General features: G+C 35.3%; 14 non-coding genes across 14 annotated transcripts in view; all 14 read left to right on the top strand.

The window, feature by feature from the left end:
- Nucleotides 1–468: 468 nt before the first annotated feature.
- Nucleotides 469–575, top strand: LOC148514624 (U6 spliceosomal RNA). Its single transcript, XR_015880098.1, has one exon. It is a non-coding gene; the product is annotated as a U6 spliceosomal RNA (small nuclear RNA).
- Nucleotides 576–1097: 522 nt separating this feature from the next.
- LOC148514625 (U6 spliceosomal RNA) lies at nucleotides 1098–1204 on the top strand. Its single transcript, XR_015880099.1, has one exon. It is a non-coding gene; the product is annotated as a U6 spliceosomal RNA (small nuclear RNA).
- Nucleotides 1205–2735: 1531 nt separating this feature from the next.
- LOC148514626 (U6 spliceosomal RNA) lies at nucleotides 2736–2842 on the top strand. The gene has a single exon (XR_015880100.1). It is a non-coding gene; the product is annotated as a U6 spliceosomal RNA (small nuclear RNA).
- Nucleotides 2843–3364: 522 nt separating this feature from the next.
- On the top strand, nucleotides 3365–3471 carry LOC148514627 (U6 spliceosomal RNA). The gene has a single exon (XR_015880101.1). It is a non-coding gene; the product is annotated as a U6 spliceosomal RNA (small nuclear RNA).
- Nucleotides 3472–3993: 522 nt separating this feature from the next.
- Nucleotides 3994–4100, top strand: LOC148514628 (U6 spliceosomal RNA). The gene has a single exon (XR_015880102.1). It is a non-coding gene; the product is annotated as a U6 spliceosomal RNA (small nuclear RNA).
- A 1531-nt stretch (nucleotides 4101–5631) lies between these two features.
- Nucleotides 5632–5738, top strand: LOC148514629 (U6 spliceosomal RNA). The gene has a single exon (XR_015880103.1). It is a non-coding gene; the product is annotated as a U6 spliceosomal RNA (small nuclear RNA).
- A 522-nt stretch (nucleotides 5739–6260) lies between these two features.
- On the top strand, nucleotides 6261–6367 carry LOC148514630 (U6 spliceosomal RNA). Its single transcript, XR_015880105.1, has one exon. It is a non-coding gene; the product is annotated as a U6 spliceosomal RNA (small nuclear RNA).
- Nucleotides 6368–6889: 522 nt separating this feature from the next.
- On the top strand, nucleotides 6890–6996 carry LOC148514631 (U6 spliceosomal RNA). Its single transcript, XR_015880106.1, has one exon. It is a non-coding gene; the product is annotated as a U6 spliceosomal RNA (small nuclear RNA).
- A 1531-nt stretch (nucleotides 6997–8527) lies between these two features.
- LOC148514632 (U6 spliceosomal RNA) lies at nucleotides 8528–8634 on the top strand. Its single transcript, XR_015880107.1, has one exon. It is a non-coding gene; the product is annotated as a U6 spliceosomal RNA (small nuclear RNA).
- Nucleotides 8635–9156: 522 nt separating this feature from the next.
- On the top strand, nucleotides 9157–9263 carry LOC148514633 (U6 spliceosomal RNA). Its single transcript, XR_015880108.1, has one exon. It is a non-coding gene; the product is annotated as a U6 spliceosomal RNA (small nuclear RNA).
- A 522-nt stretch (nucleotides 9264–9785) lies between these two features.
- On the top strand, nucleotides 9786–9892 carry LOC148514634 (U6 spliceosomal RNA). Its single transcript, XR_015880109.1, has one exon. It is a non-coding gene; the product is annotated as a U6 spliceosomal RNA (small nuclear RNA).
- A 1530-nt stretch (nucleotides 9893–11422) lies between these two features.
- LOC148514635 (U6 spliceosomal RNA) lies at nucleotides 11423–11529 on the top strand. Its single transcript, XR_015880110.1, has one exon. It is a non-coding gene; the product is annotated as a U6 spliceosomal RNA (small nuclear RNA).
- A 522-nt stretch (nucleotides 11530–12051) lies between these two features.
- LOC148514636 (U6 spliceosomal RNA) lies at nucleotides 12052–12158 on the top strand. The gene has a single exon (XR_015880111.1). It is a non-coding gene; the product is annotated as a U6 spliceosomal RNA (small nuclear RNA).
- Nucleotides 12159–12680: 522 nt separating this feature from the next.
- LOC148514637 (U6 spliceosomal RNA) overlaps nucleotides 12681–12693 on the top strand; it is a 107-nt gene continuing 94 nt past the window's right edge. Inside the window, exon 1 of the small nuclear RNA XR_015880112.1 lies at nucleotides 12681–12693. This exon is cut by the window's right edge and continues 94 nt beyond it. This is a non-coding gene — a small nuclear RNA (U6 spliceosomal RNA).

A 12693-nucleotide genomic window follows, 5' to 3' on the forward strand; every position in this document is an offset into this window, starting at 1 on the left:
AAAGTCAAGAAATTTTGCAAGCAAAGAACAAATCGACCAACTTTTTTATGACAAAATCAGTTCGACATGACATATCATTTTCAAATTCAATTCTTGTCTAAATTGTGCAGGTTGTCTCAGTACTTCTATTAAGTCTTAGAAAACTATTTTGCCATTTTCCATTCCTACTTCACTTGTTCTGTACTTAGGAGCAATTTTAATCTTGTACAGCCTATTGTTCCAAAAGAAATGAACCTCCACATGCTAATTTGCATAATTTATTTGACTGTGGTACGTATAGAAATTGGTGGCCTTTCCTTAATGGGATATTGAATTTTTTGCCAGTAAGTAGCTCTATCTTGTTTATTGTAAAGTGTTCTCCAGTCTTTGAAACCCCATCTGAATTTAACTTCCATCTTTTACTCTCCCTAAGATCAATCTTGAGGCACATGGTGGGGTATATATATCTTAGGACTTTGCTTTTGGAATGTGCTTGCTTCGGCAGCACATATACTAAAATTGGAACGATACAGAGAAGATTAGCATGGCCCCTGCGCAAGGATGACACGCAAATTCGTGAAGCGTTCCATATTTTAGGTATATAGCTCTGGACAAATTAATCCGATTCCACTTAAGATACCTGCAGATAAAAAGTCAAGAAATTTTGCAAGCAAAGAACAAATCGACCAACTTTTTTATGACAAAATCAGTTCGACATGACATATCATTTTCAAATTCAATTCTTGTCTAAATTGTGCAGGTTGTCTCAGTACTTCTATTAAGTCTTAGAAAACTATTTTAACATTTTCCATTCCTACTTCACTTGTTCTGTACTTAGGAGCAATTTTAATCTTGTACAGCCTATGGTTCCAAAAGAAATGAACCTCCACATGCTAATTTGCATAATTTATTTGACTGTGGTACGTATAGAAATTGGTGGCCTTTCCTTAATGGGATATTGAATTTTTTGCCAGTAAGTAGCTCTATCTTGTTTATTGTAAAGTGTTCTCCAGTCTTTGAAACCCCATCTGAATTTAACTTCCATCTTTTACTCTCCCTAAGATCAATCTTGAGGCACATGGTGGGGTATATATATCTTAGGACTTTGCTTTTGGAATGTGCTTGCTTCGGCAGCACATATACTAAAATTGGAACGATACAGAGAAGATTAGCATGGCCCCTGCGCAAGGATGACACGCAAATTCGTGAAGCGTTCCATATTTTAGGTATATAGCTCTGGACAAATTAATTCTTTTCCACTTAATGATACCTGCAGATAAAAAGGTAAGAAGTTTTGCAAGCAAAGAACAAATCGACCAACTCTTGTATGATGTCATCAGTTAGACATGACTTATCATTGTGTGAATTGTGCAGACTGCCTCAGTTATATTTAAACTTAGAAAATTATTTAGCCACCTTCAATTCTTATTGAACTTGCAGGGGTGTATCTATTGGTCGAAGCGGAAACGTAAGGGACAGGTGCCCCCTCCAAGTCACTCCAGGCCTGAAGGCATGAATATGCACTGCTGCACCCAATAGGTTCTGCTTGGTACAGTGGAAAAATCTATCTTTCTTTATCCAATACCTATTCATAACTCTAGACAATTGTACAGTACAAAACCACAATCTCCAGCAAATCAAATCTGCTATTATATAATTATTGAAGCCCATGGTGCATGCTGCAATCACCTAATTTGCTTAATGCATGAGATTTAAGACCCTTTCCACAAAGAACAAATGCCTAGCTTCTCCCCCTACACATAATGTTCTATCAAGAAACTCCCCAAGCACCCATGAATATACTAGACTTCTAAAACTTCTTTTTTTAACTCTGTTCCACAAAAATAAGAACTGAACACATAATGTATTAGATGTCAAACCAAGGAGCCATTCACAACACATAAGCACCTCTAACAGAATGTACAAATATAAAAATAAAATGTTAGGGCTAGTTTAAATCATATACCAATACAATTAGGGAGACCAAGTTGTGGCTTCAAAATATATATATATTATTAATTTATAATACTTACCATATGCTATTCATCTGTATTTTTTACTTTTATTGTTAATTGAGCCAAAAGATAGTGCACACAATACTTAATTTACAATCTTAAAGTTTAGCAGTTACATAATTTGCATATATCCAAATTTGTTTAGCAACAAATACATTTTAAGTGTAAACTATGTCATTTTTGACCTTTTTGCCCACTTATTTGACATTAACCGATTACATAAATGGTGATTAGCATATGATTAGTATTATAAACTAAAAACATTTAGAAGTAAAATTCTTTAGTCTCCCTAAACTAAATGCTATAAACTATAAAGTTATAAAAAAGAATGGTTATTTAATGGGCAGTAAATGTTTTTTTGGCTGGAGATTTTGCTGATGTCTGGAAACCTGGCTGCTTAGATGCACAGGGGTGCCTGGCAAAGAGCACCCATTTTTGTCAAGTGCCATCCTAGCCAAAGAATGCAAAGAAGCAATTTTAGCCTAGTACAGTCTATGGTTTTGAAGAAATGAACCTCTACATGCCAATTTTCATAATTTGTTTCACTGTGATATGTATGGAAATCGATGGCTATTCCTTAATGGGATATTGAATTTTTTTGCCAGTTAGCAGCTCTATCTTGTTAATGTTCTCCAGTTTATAAAACCCTATTTAAATTTTACTTCCAACTTTCACTCTCCCTAAGATCAATCTTGAGGCACATGGTGGGGTATATAACTCTTAGGACTTTGCTTTTGGAATGTGCTTGCTTCGGCAGCACATATACTAAAATTGGAACGATACAGAGAAGATTAGCATGGCCCCTGCGCAAGGATGACACGCAAATTCGTGAAGCGTTCCATATTTTAGGTATATAGCTCTGGACAAATTAATTCGATTCCACTTAAGATACCTGCAGATAAAAAGTCAAGAAATTTTGCAAGCAAAGAACAAATCGACCAACTTTTTTATGACAAAATCAGTTCGACATGACATATCATTTTCAAATTCAATTCTTGTCTAAATTGTGCAGGTTGTCTCAGTACTTCTATTAAGTCTTAGAAAACTATTTTGCCATTTTCCATTCCTACTTCACTTGTTCTGTACTTAGGAGCAATTTTAATCTTGTACAGCCTATGGTTCCAAAAGAAATGAACCTCCACATGCTAATTTGCATAATTTATTTGACTGTGGTACGTATAGAAATTGGTGGCCTTTCCTTAATGGGATATTGAATTTTTTGCCAGTAAGTAGCTCTATCTTGTTTATTGTAAAGTGTTCTCCAGTCTTTGAAACCCCATCTGAATTTAACTTCCATCTTTTACTCTCCCTAAGATCAATCTTGAGGCACATGGTGGGGTATATATATCTTAGGACTTTGCTTTTGGAATGTGCTTGCTTCGGCAGCACATATACTAAAATTGGAACGATACAGAGAAGATTAGCATGGCCCCTGCGCAAGGATGACACGCAAATTCGTGAAGCGTTCCATATTTTAGGTATATAGCTCTGGACAAATTAATCCGATTCCACTTAAGATACCTGCAGATAAAAAGTCAAGAAATTTTGCAAGCAAAGAACAAATCGACCAACTTTTTTATGACAAAATCAGTTCGACATGACATATCATTTTCAAATTCAATTCTTGTCTAAATTGTGCAGGTTGTCTCAGTACTTCTATTAAGTCTTAGAAAACTATTTTGCCATTTTCCATTCCTACTTCACTTGTTCTGTACTTAGGAGCAATTTTAATCTTGTACAGCCTATGGTTCCAAAAGAAATGAACCTCCACATGCTAATTTGCATAATTTATTTGACTGTGGTACGTATAGAAATTGGTGGCCTTTCCTTAATGGGATATTGAATTTTTTGCCAGTAAGTAGCTCTATCTTGTTTATTGTAAAGTGTTCTCCAGTCTTTGAAACCCCATCTGAATTTAACTTCCATCTTTTACTCTCCCTAAGATCAATCTTGAGGCACATGGTGGGGTATATATATCTTAGGACTTTGCTTTTGGAATGTGCTTGCTTCGGCAGCACATATACTAAAATTGGAACGATACAGAGAAGATTAGCATGGCCCCTGCGCAAGGATGACACGCAAATTCGTGAAGCGTTCCATATTTTAGGTATATAGCTCTGGACAAATTAATTCTTTTCCACTTAATGATACCTGCAGATAAAAAGGTAAGAAGTTTTGCAAGCAAAGAACAAATCGACCAACTCTTGTATGATGTCATCAGTTAGACATGACTTATCATTGTGTGAATTGTGCAGACTGCCTCAGTTATATTTAAACTTAGAAAATTATTTAGCCACCTTCAATTCTTATTGAACTTGCAGGGGTGTATCTATTGGTCGAAGCGGAAACGTAAGGGACAGGTGCCCCCTCCAAGTCACTCCAGGCCTGAAGGCATGAATATGCACTGCTGCACCCAATAGGTTCTGCTTGGTACAGTGGAAAAATCTATCTTTCTTTATCCAATACCTATTCATAACTCTAGACAATTGTACAGTACAAAACCACAATCTCCAGCAAATCAAATCTGCTATTATATAATTATTGAAGCCCATGGTGCATGCTGCAATCACCTAATTTGCTTAATGCATGAGATTTAAGACCCTTTCCACAAAGAACAAATGCCTAGCTTCTCCCCCTACACATAATGTTCTATCAAGAAACTCCCCAAGCACCCATGAATATACTAGACTTCTAAAACTTCTTTTTTTAACTCTGTTCCACAAAAATAAGAACTGAACACATAATGTATTAGATGTCAAACCAAGGAGCCATTCACAACACATAAGCACCTCTAACAGAATGTACAAATATAAAAATAAAATGTTAGGGCTAGTTTAAATCATATACCAATACAATTAGGGAGACCAAGTTGTGGCTTCAAAATATATATATATTATTAATTTATAATACTTACCATATGCTATTCATCTGTATTTTTTACTTTTATTGTTAATTGAGCCAAAAGATAGTGCACACAATACTTAATTTACAATCTTAAAGTTTAGCAGTTACATAATTTGCATATATCCAAATTTGTTTAGCAACAAATACATTTTAAGTGTAAACTATGTCATTTTTGACCTTTTTGCCCACTTATTTGACATTAACCGATTACATAAATGGTGATTAGCATATGATTAGTATTATAAACTAAAAACATTTAGAAGTAAAATTCTTTAGTCTCCCTAAACTAAATGCTATAAACTATAAAGTTATAAAAAAGAATGGTTATTTAATGGGCAGTAAATGTTTTTTTGGCTGGAGATTTTGCTGATGTCTGGAAACCTGGCTGCTTAGATGCACAGGGGTGCCTGGCAAAGAGCACCCATTTTTGTCAAGTGCCATCCTAGCCAAAGAATGCAAAGAAGCAATTTTAGCCTAGTACAGTCTATGGTTTTGAAGAAATGAACCTCTACATGCCAATTTTCATAATTTGTTTCACTGTGATATGTATGGAAATCGATGGCTATTCCTTAATGGGATATTGAATTTTTTTGCCAGTTAGCAGCTCTATCTTGTTAATGTTCTCCAGTTTATAAAACCCTATTTAAATTTTACTTCCAACTTTCACTCTCCCTAAGATCAATCTTGAGGCACATGGTGGGGTATATAACTCTTAGGACTTTGCTTTTGGAATGTGCTTGCTTCGGCAGCACATATACTAAAATTGGAACGATACAGAGAAGATTAGCATGGCCCCTGCGCAAGGATGACACGCAAATTCGTGAAGCGTTCCATATTTTAGGTATATAGCTCTGGACAAATTAATTCGATTCCACTTAAGATACCTGCAGATAAAAAGTCAAGAAATTTTGCAAGCAAAGAACAAATCGACCAACTTTTTTATGACAAAATCAGTTCGACATGACATATCATTTTCAAATTCAATTCTTGTCTAAATTGTGCAGGTTGTCTCAGTACTTCTATTAAGTCTTAGAAAACTATTTTGCCATTTTCCATTCCTACTTCACTTGTTCTGTACTTAGGAGCAATTTTAATCTTGTACAGCCTATGGTTCCAAAAGAAATGAACCTCCACATGCTAATTTGCATAATTTATTTGACTGTGGTACGTATAGAAATTGGTGGCCTTTCCTTAATGGGATATTGAATTTTTTGCCAGTAAGTAGCTCTATCTTGTTTATTGTAAAGTGTTCTCCAGTCTTTGAAACCCCATCTGAATTTAACTTCCATCTTTTACTCTCCCTAAGATCAATCTTGAGGCACATGGTGGGGTATATATATCTTAGGACTTTGCTTTTGGAATGTGCTTGCTTCGGCAGCACATATACTAAAATTGGAACGATACAGAGAAGATTAGCATGGCCCCTGCGCAAGGATGACACGCAAATTCGTGAAGCGTTCCATATTTTAGGTATATAGCTCTGGACAAATTAATCCGATTCCACTTAAGATACCTGCAGATAAAAAGTCAAGAAATTTTGCAAGCAAAGAACAAATCGACCAACTTTTTTATGACAAAATCAGTTCGACATGACATATCATTTTCAAATTCAATTCTTGTCTAAATTGTGCAGGTTGTCTCAGTACTTCTATTAAGTCTTAGAAAACTATTTTGCCATTTTCCATTCCTACTTCACTTGTTCTGTACTTAGGAGCAATTTTAATCTTGTACAGCCTATGGTTCCAAAAGAAATGAACCTCCACATGCTAATTTGCATAATTTATTTGACTGTGGTACGTATAGAAATTGGTGGCCTTTCCTTAATGGGATATTGAATTTTTTGCCAGTAAGTAGCTCTATCTTGTTTATTGTAAAGTGTTCTCCAGTCTTTGAAACCCCATCTGAATTTAACTTCCATCTTTTACTCTCCCTAAGATCAATCTTGAGGCACATGGTGGGGTATATATATCTTAGGACTTTGCTTTTGGAATGTGCTTGCTTCGGCAGCACATATACTAAAATTGGAACGATACAGAGAAGATTAGCATGGCCCCTGCGCAAGGATGACACGCAAATTCGTGAAGCGTTCCATATTTTAGGTATATAGCTCTGGACAAATTAATTCTTTTCCACTTAATGATACCTGCAGATAAAAAGGTAAGAAGTTTTGCAAGCAAAGAACAAATCGACCAACTCTTGTATGATGTCATCAGTTAGACATGACTTATCATTGTGTGAATTGTGCAGACTGCCTCAGTTATATTTAAACTTAGAAAATTATTTAGCCACCTTCAATTCTTATTGAACTTGCAGGGGTGTATCTATTGGTCGAAGCGGAAACGTAAGGGACAGGTGCCCCCTCCAAGTCACTCCAGGCCTGAAGGCATGAATATGCACTGCTGCACCCAATAGGTTCTGCTTGGTACAGTGGAAAAATCTATCTTTCTTTATCCAATACCTATTCATAACTCTAGACAATTGTACAGTACAAAACCACAATCTCCAGCAAATCAAATCTGCTATTATATAATTATTGAAGCCCATGGTGCATGCTGCAATCACCTAATTTGCTTAATGCATGAGATTTAAGACCCTTTCCACAAAGAACAAATGCCTAGCTTCTCCCCCTACACATAATGTTCTATCAAGAAACTCCCCAAGCACCCATGAATATACTAGACTTCTAAAACTTCTTTTTTTAACTCTGTTCCACAAAAATAAGAACTGAACACATAATGTATTAGATGTCAAACCAAGGAGCCATTCACAACACATAAGCACCTCTAACAGAATGTACAAATATAAAAATAAAATGTTAGGGCTAGTTTAAATCATATACCAATACAATTAGGGAGACCAAGTTGTGGCTTCAAAATATATATATATTATTAATTTATAATACTTACCATATGCTATTCATCTGTATTTTTTACTTTTATTGTTAATTGAGCCAAAAGATAGTGCACACAATACTTAATTTACAATCTTAAAGTTTAGCAGTTACATAATTTGCATATATCCAAATTTGTTTAGCAACAAATACATTTTAAGTGTAAACTATGTCATTTTTGACCTTTTTGCCCACTTATTTGACATTAACCGATTACATAAATGGTGATTAGCATATGATTAGTATTATAAACTAAAAACATTTAGAAGTAAAATTCTTTAGTCTCCCTAAACTAAATGCTATAAACTATAAAGTTATAAAAAAGAATGGTTATTTAATGGGCAGTAAATGTTTTTTTGGCTGGAGATTTTGCTGATGTCTGGAAACCTGGCTGCTTAGATGCACAGGGGTGCCTGGCAAAGAGCACCCATTTTTGTCAAGTGCCATCCTAGCCAAAGAATGCAAAGAAGCAATTTTAGCCTAGTACAGTCTATGGTTTTGAAGAAATGAACCTCTACATGCCAATTTTCATAATTTGTTTCACTGTGATATGTATGGAAATCGATGGCTATTCCTTAATGGGATATTGAATTTTTTTGCCAGTTAGCAGCTCTATCTTGTTAATGTTCTCCAGTTTATAAAACCCTATTTAAATTTTACTTCCAACTTTCACTCTCCCTAAGATCAATCTTGAGGCACATGGTGGGGTATATAACTCTTAGGACTTTGCTTTTGGAATGTGCTTGCTTCGGCAGCACATATACTAAAATTGGAACGATACAGAGAAGATTAGCATGGCCCCTGCGCAAGGATGACACGCAAATTCGTGAAGCGTTCCATATTTTAGGTATATAGCTCTGGACAAATTAATTCGATTCCACTTAAGATACCTGCAGATAAAAAGTCAAGAAATTTTGCAAGCAAAGAACAAATCGACCAACTTTTTTATGACAAAATCAGTTCGACATGACATATCATTTTCAAATTCAATTCTTGTCTAAATTGTGCAGGTTGTCTCAGTACTTCTATTAAGTCTTAGAAAACTATTTTGCCATTTTCCATTCCTACTTCACTTGTTCTGTACTTAGGAGCAATTTTAATCTTGTACAGCCTATGGTTCCAAAAGAAATGAACCTCCACATGCTAATTTGCATAATTTATTTGACTGTGGTACGTATAGAAATTGGTGGCCTTTCCTTAATGGGATATTGAATTTTTTGCCAGTAAGTAGCTCTATCTTGTTTATTGTAAAGTGTTCTCCAGTCTTTGAAACCCCATCTGAATTTAACTTCCATCTTTTACTCTCCCTAAGATCAATCTTGAGGCACATGGTGGGGTATATATATCTTAGGACTTTGCTTTTGGAATGTGCTTGCTTCGGCAGCACATATACTAAAATTGGAACGATACAGAGAAGATTAGCATGGCCCCTGCGCAAGGATGACACGCAAATTCGTGAAGCGTTCCATATTTTAGGTATATAGCTCTGGACAAATTAATCCGATTCCACTTAAGATACCTGCAGATAAAAAGTCAAGAAATTTTGCAAGCAAAGAACAAATCGACCAACTTTTTTATGACAAAATCAGTTCGACATGACATATCATTTTCAAATTCAATTCTTGTCTAAATTGTGCAGGTTGTCTCAGTACTTCTATTAAGTCTTAGAAAACTATTTTGCCATTTTCCATTCCTACTTCACTTGTTCTGTACTTAGGAGCAATTTTAATCTTGTACAGCCTATGGTTCCAAAAGAAATGAACCTCCACATGCTAATTTGCATAATTTATTTGACTGTGGTACGTATAGAAATTGGTGGCCTTTCCTTAATGGGATATTGAATTTTTTGCCAGTAAGTAGCTCTATCTTGTTTATTGTAAAGTGTTCTCCAGTCTTTGAAACCCCATCTGAATTTAACTTCCATCTTTTACTCTCCCTAAGATCAATCTTGAGGCACATGGTGGGGTATATATATCTTAGGACTTTGCTTTTGGAATGTGCTTGCTTCGGCAGCACATATACTAAAATTGGAACGATACAGAGAAGATTAGCATGGCCCCTGCGCAAGGATGACACGCAAATTCGTGAAGCGTTCCATATTTTAGGTATATAGCTCTGGACAAATTAATTCTTTTCCACTTAATGATACCTGCAGATAAAAAGGTAAGAAATTTTGCAAGCAAACAACAAATCGACCAACTCTTGTATGATGTCATCAGTTAGACATGACTTATCATTGTGTGAATTGTGCAGACTGCCTCAGTTATATTTAAACTTAGAAAATTATTTAGCCACCTTCAATTCTTATTGAACTTGCAGGGGTGTATCTATTGGTCGAAGCGGAAACGTAAGGGACAGGTGCCCCCTCCAAGTCACTCCAGGCCTGAAGGCATGAATATGCACTGCTGCACCCAATAGGTTCTGCTTGGTACAGTGGAAAAATCTATCTTTCTTTATCCAATACCTATTCATAACTCTAGACAATTGTACAGTACGAAACCACAATCTCCAGCAAATCAAATCTGCTATTATATAATTATTGAAGCCCATGGTGCATGCTGCAATCACCTAATTTGCTTAATGCATGAGATTTAAGACCCTTTCCACAAAGAACAAATGCCTAGCTTCTCCCCCTACACATAATGTTCTATCAAGAAACTCCCCAAGCACCCATGAATATACTAGACTTCTAAAACTTCTTTTTTTAACTCTGTTCCACAAAAATAAGAACTGAACACATAATGTATTAGATGCCAAACCAAGGAGCCATTCACAACACATAAGCACCTCTAACAGAATGTACAAATATAAAAATAAAATGTTAGGGCTAGTTTAAATCATATACCAATACAATTAGGGAGACCAAGTTGTGGCTTCAAAATATAAATATATTATAATATATAATACTTACCATATGCTATTCATCTGTATTTTTTACTTTTATTGTTAATTGAGCCAAAAGATAGTGCACACAATACTTAATTTACAATCTTAAAGTTTAGCAGTTACATAATTTGCATATATCCAAATTTGTTTAGCAACAAATACATTTTAAGTGTAAACTATGTCATTTTTGACCTTTTTGCCCACTTATTTGACATTAACCGATTACATAAATGGTGATTAGCATATGATTAGTATTATAAACTAAAAACATTTAGAAGTAAAATTCTTTAGTCTCCCTAAACTAAATGCTATAAACTATAAAGTTATAAAAAAGAATGGTTATTTAATGGGCAGTAAATGTTTTTTTGGCTGGAGATTTTGCTGATGTCTGGAAACCTGGCTGCTTAGATGCACAGGGGTGCCTGGCAAAGAGCACCCATTTTTGTCAAGTGCCATCCTAGCCAAAGAATGCAAAGAAGCAATTTTAGCCTAGTACAGTCTATGGTTTTGAAGAAATGAACCTCTACATGCCAATTTTCATAATTTGTTTCACTGTGATATGTATGGAAATCGATGGCTATTCCTTAATGGGATATTGAATTTTTTTGCCAGTTAGCAGCTCTATCTTGTTAATGTTCTCCAGTTTATAAAACCCTATTTAAATTTTACTTCCAACTTTCACTCTCCCTAAGATCAATCTTGAGGCACATGGTGGGGTATATAACTCTTAGGACTTTGCTTTTGGAATGTGCTTGCTTCGGCAGCACATATACTAAAATTGGAACGATACAGAGAAGATTAGCATGGCCCCTGCGCAAGGATGACACGCAAATTCGTGAAGCGTTCCATATTTTAGGTATATAGCTCTGGACAAATTAATTCGATTCCACTTAAGATACCTGCAGATAAAAAGTCAAGAAATTTTGCAAGCAAAGAACAAATCGACCAACTTTTTTATGACAAAATCAGTTCGACATGACATATCATTTTCAAATTCAATTCTTGTCTAAATTGTGCAGGTTGTCTCAGTACTTCTATTAAGTCTTAGAAAACTATTTTGCCATTTTCCATTCCTACTTCACTTGTTCTGTACTTAGGAGCAATTTTAATCTTGTACAGCCTATGGTTCCAAAAGAAATGAACCTCCACATGCTAATTTGCATAATTTATTTGACTGTGGTACGTATAGAAATTGGTGGCCTTTCCTTAATGGGATATTGAATTTTTTGCCAGTAAGTAGCTCTATCTTGTTTATTGTAAAGTGTTCTCCAGTCTTTGAAACCCCATCTGAATTTAACTTCCATCTTTTACTCTCCCTAAGATCAATCTTGAGGCACATGGTGGGGTATATATATCTTAGGACTTTGCTTTTGGAATGTGCTTGCTTCGGCAGCACATATACTAAAATTGGAACGATACAGAGAAGATTAGCATGGCCCCTGCGCAAGGATGACACGCAAATTCGTGAAGCGTTCCATATTTTAGGTATATAGCTCTGGACAAATTAATCCGATTCCACTTAAGATACCTGCAGATAAAAAGTCAAGAAATTTTGCAAGCAAAGAACAAATCGACCAACTTTTTTATGACAAAATCAGTTCGACATGACATATCATTTTCAAATTCAATTCTTGTCTAAATTGTGCAGGTTGTCTCAGTACTTCTATTAAGTCTTAGAAAACTATTTTGCCATTTTCCATTCCTACTTCACTTGTTCTGTACTTAGGAGCAATTTTAATCTTGTACAGCCTATGGTTCCAAAAGAAATGAACCTCCACATGCTAATTTGCATAATTTATTTGACTGTGGTACGTATAGAAATTGGTGGCCTTTCCTTAATGGGATATTGAATTTTTTGCCAGTAAGTAGCTCTATCTTGTTTATTGTAAAGTGTTCTCCAGTCTTTGAAACCCCATCTGAATTTAACTTCCATCTTTTACTCTCCCTAAGATCAATCTTGAGGCACATGGTGGGGTATATATATCTTAGGACTTTGCTTTTGGAATGTGCTTGCTTCGG

Source organism: Taudactylus pleione, unplaced genomic scaffold, assembly GCF_031769625.1.
Source record: "Taudactylus pleione unplaced genomic scaffold, aTauple2 ptg000262l, whole genome shotgun sequence".
Classification (NCBI taxonomy): domain Eukaryota; kingdom Metazoa; phylum Chordata; class Amphibia; order Anura; family Myobatrachidae; genus Taudactylus; species Taudactylus pleione.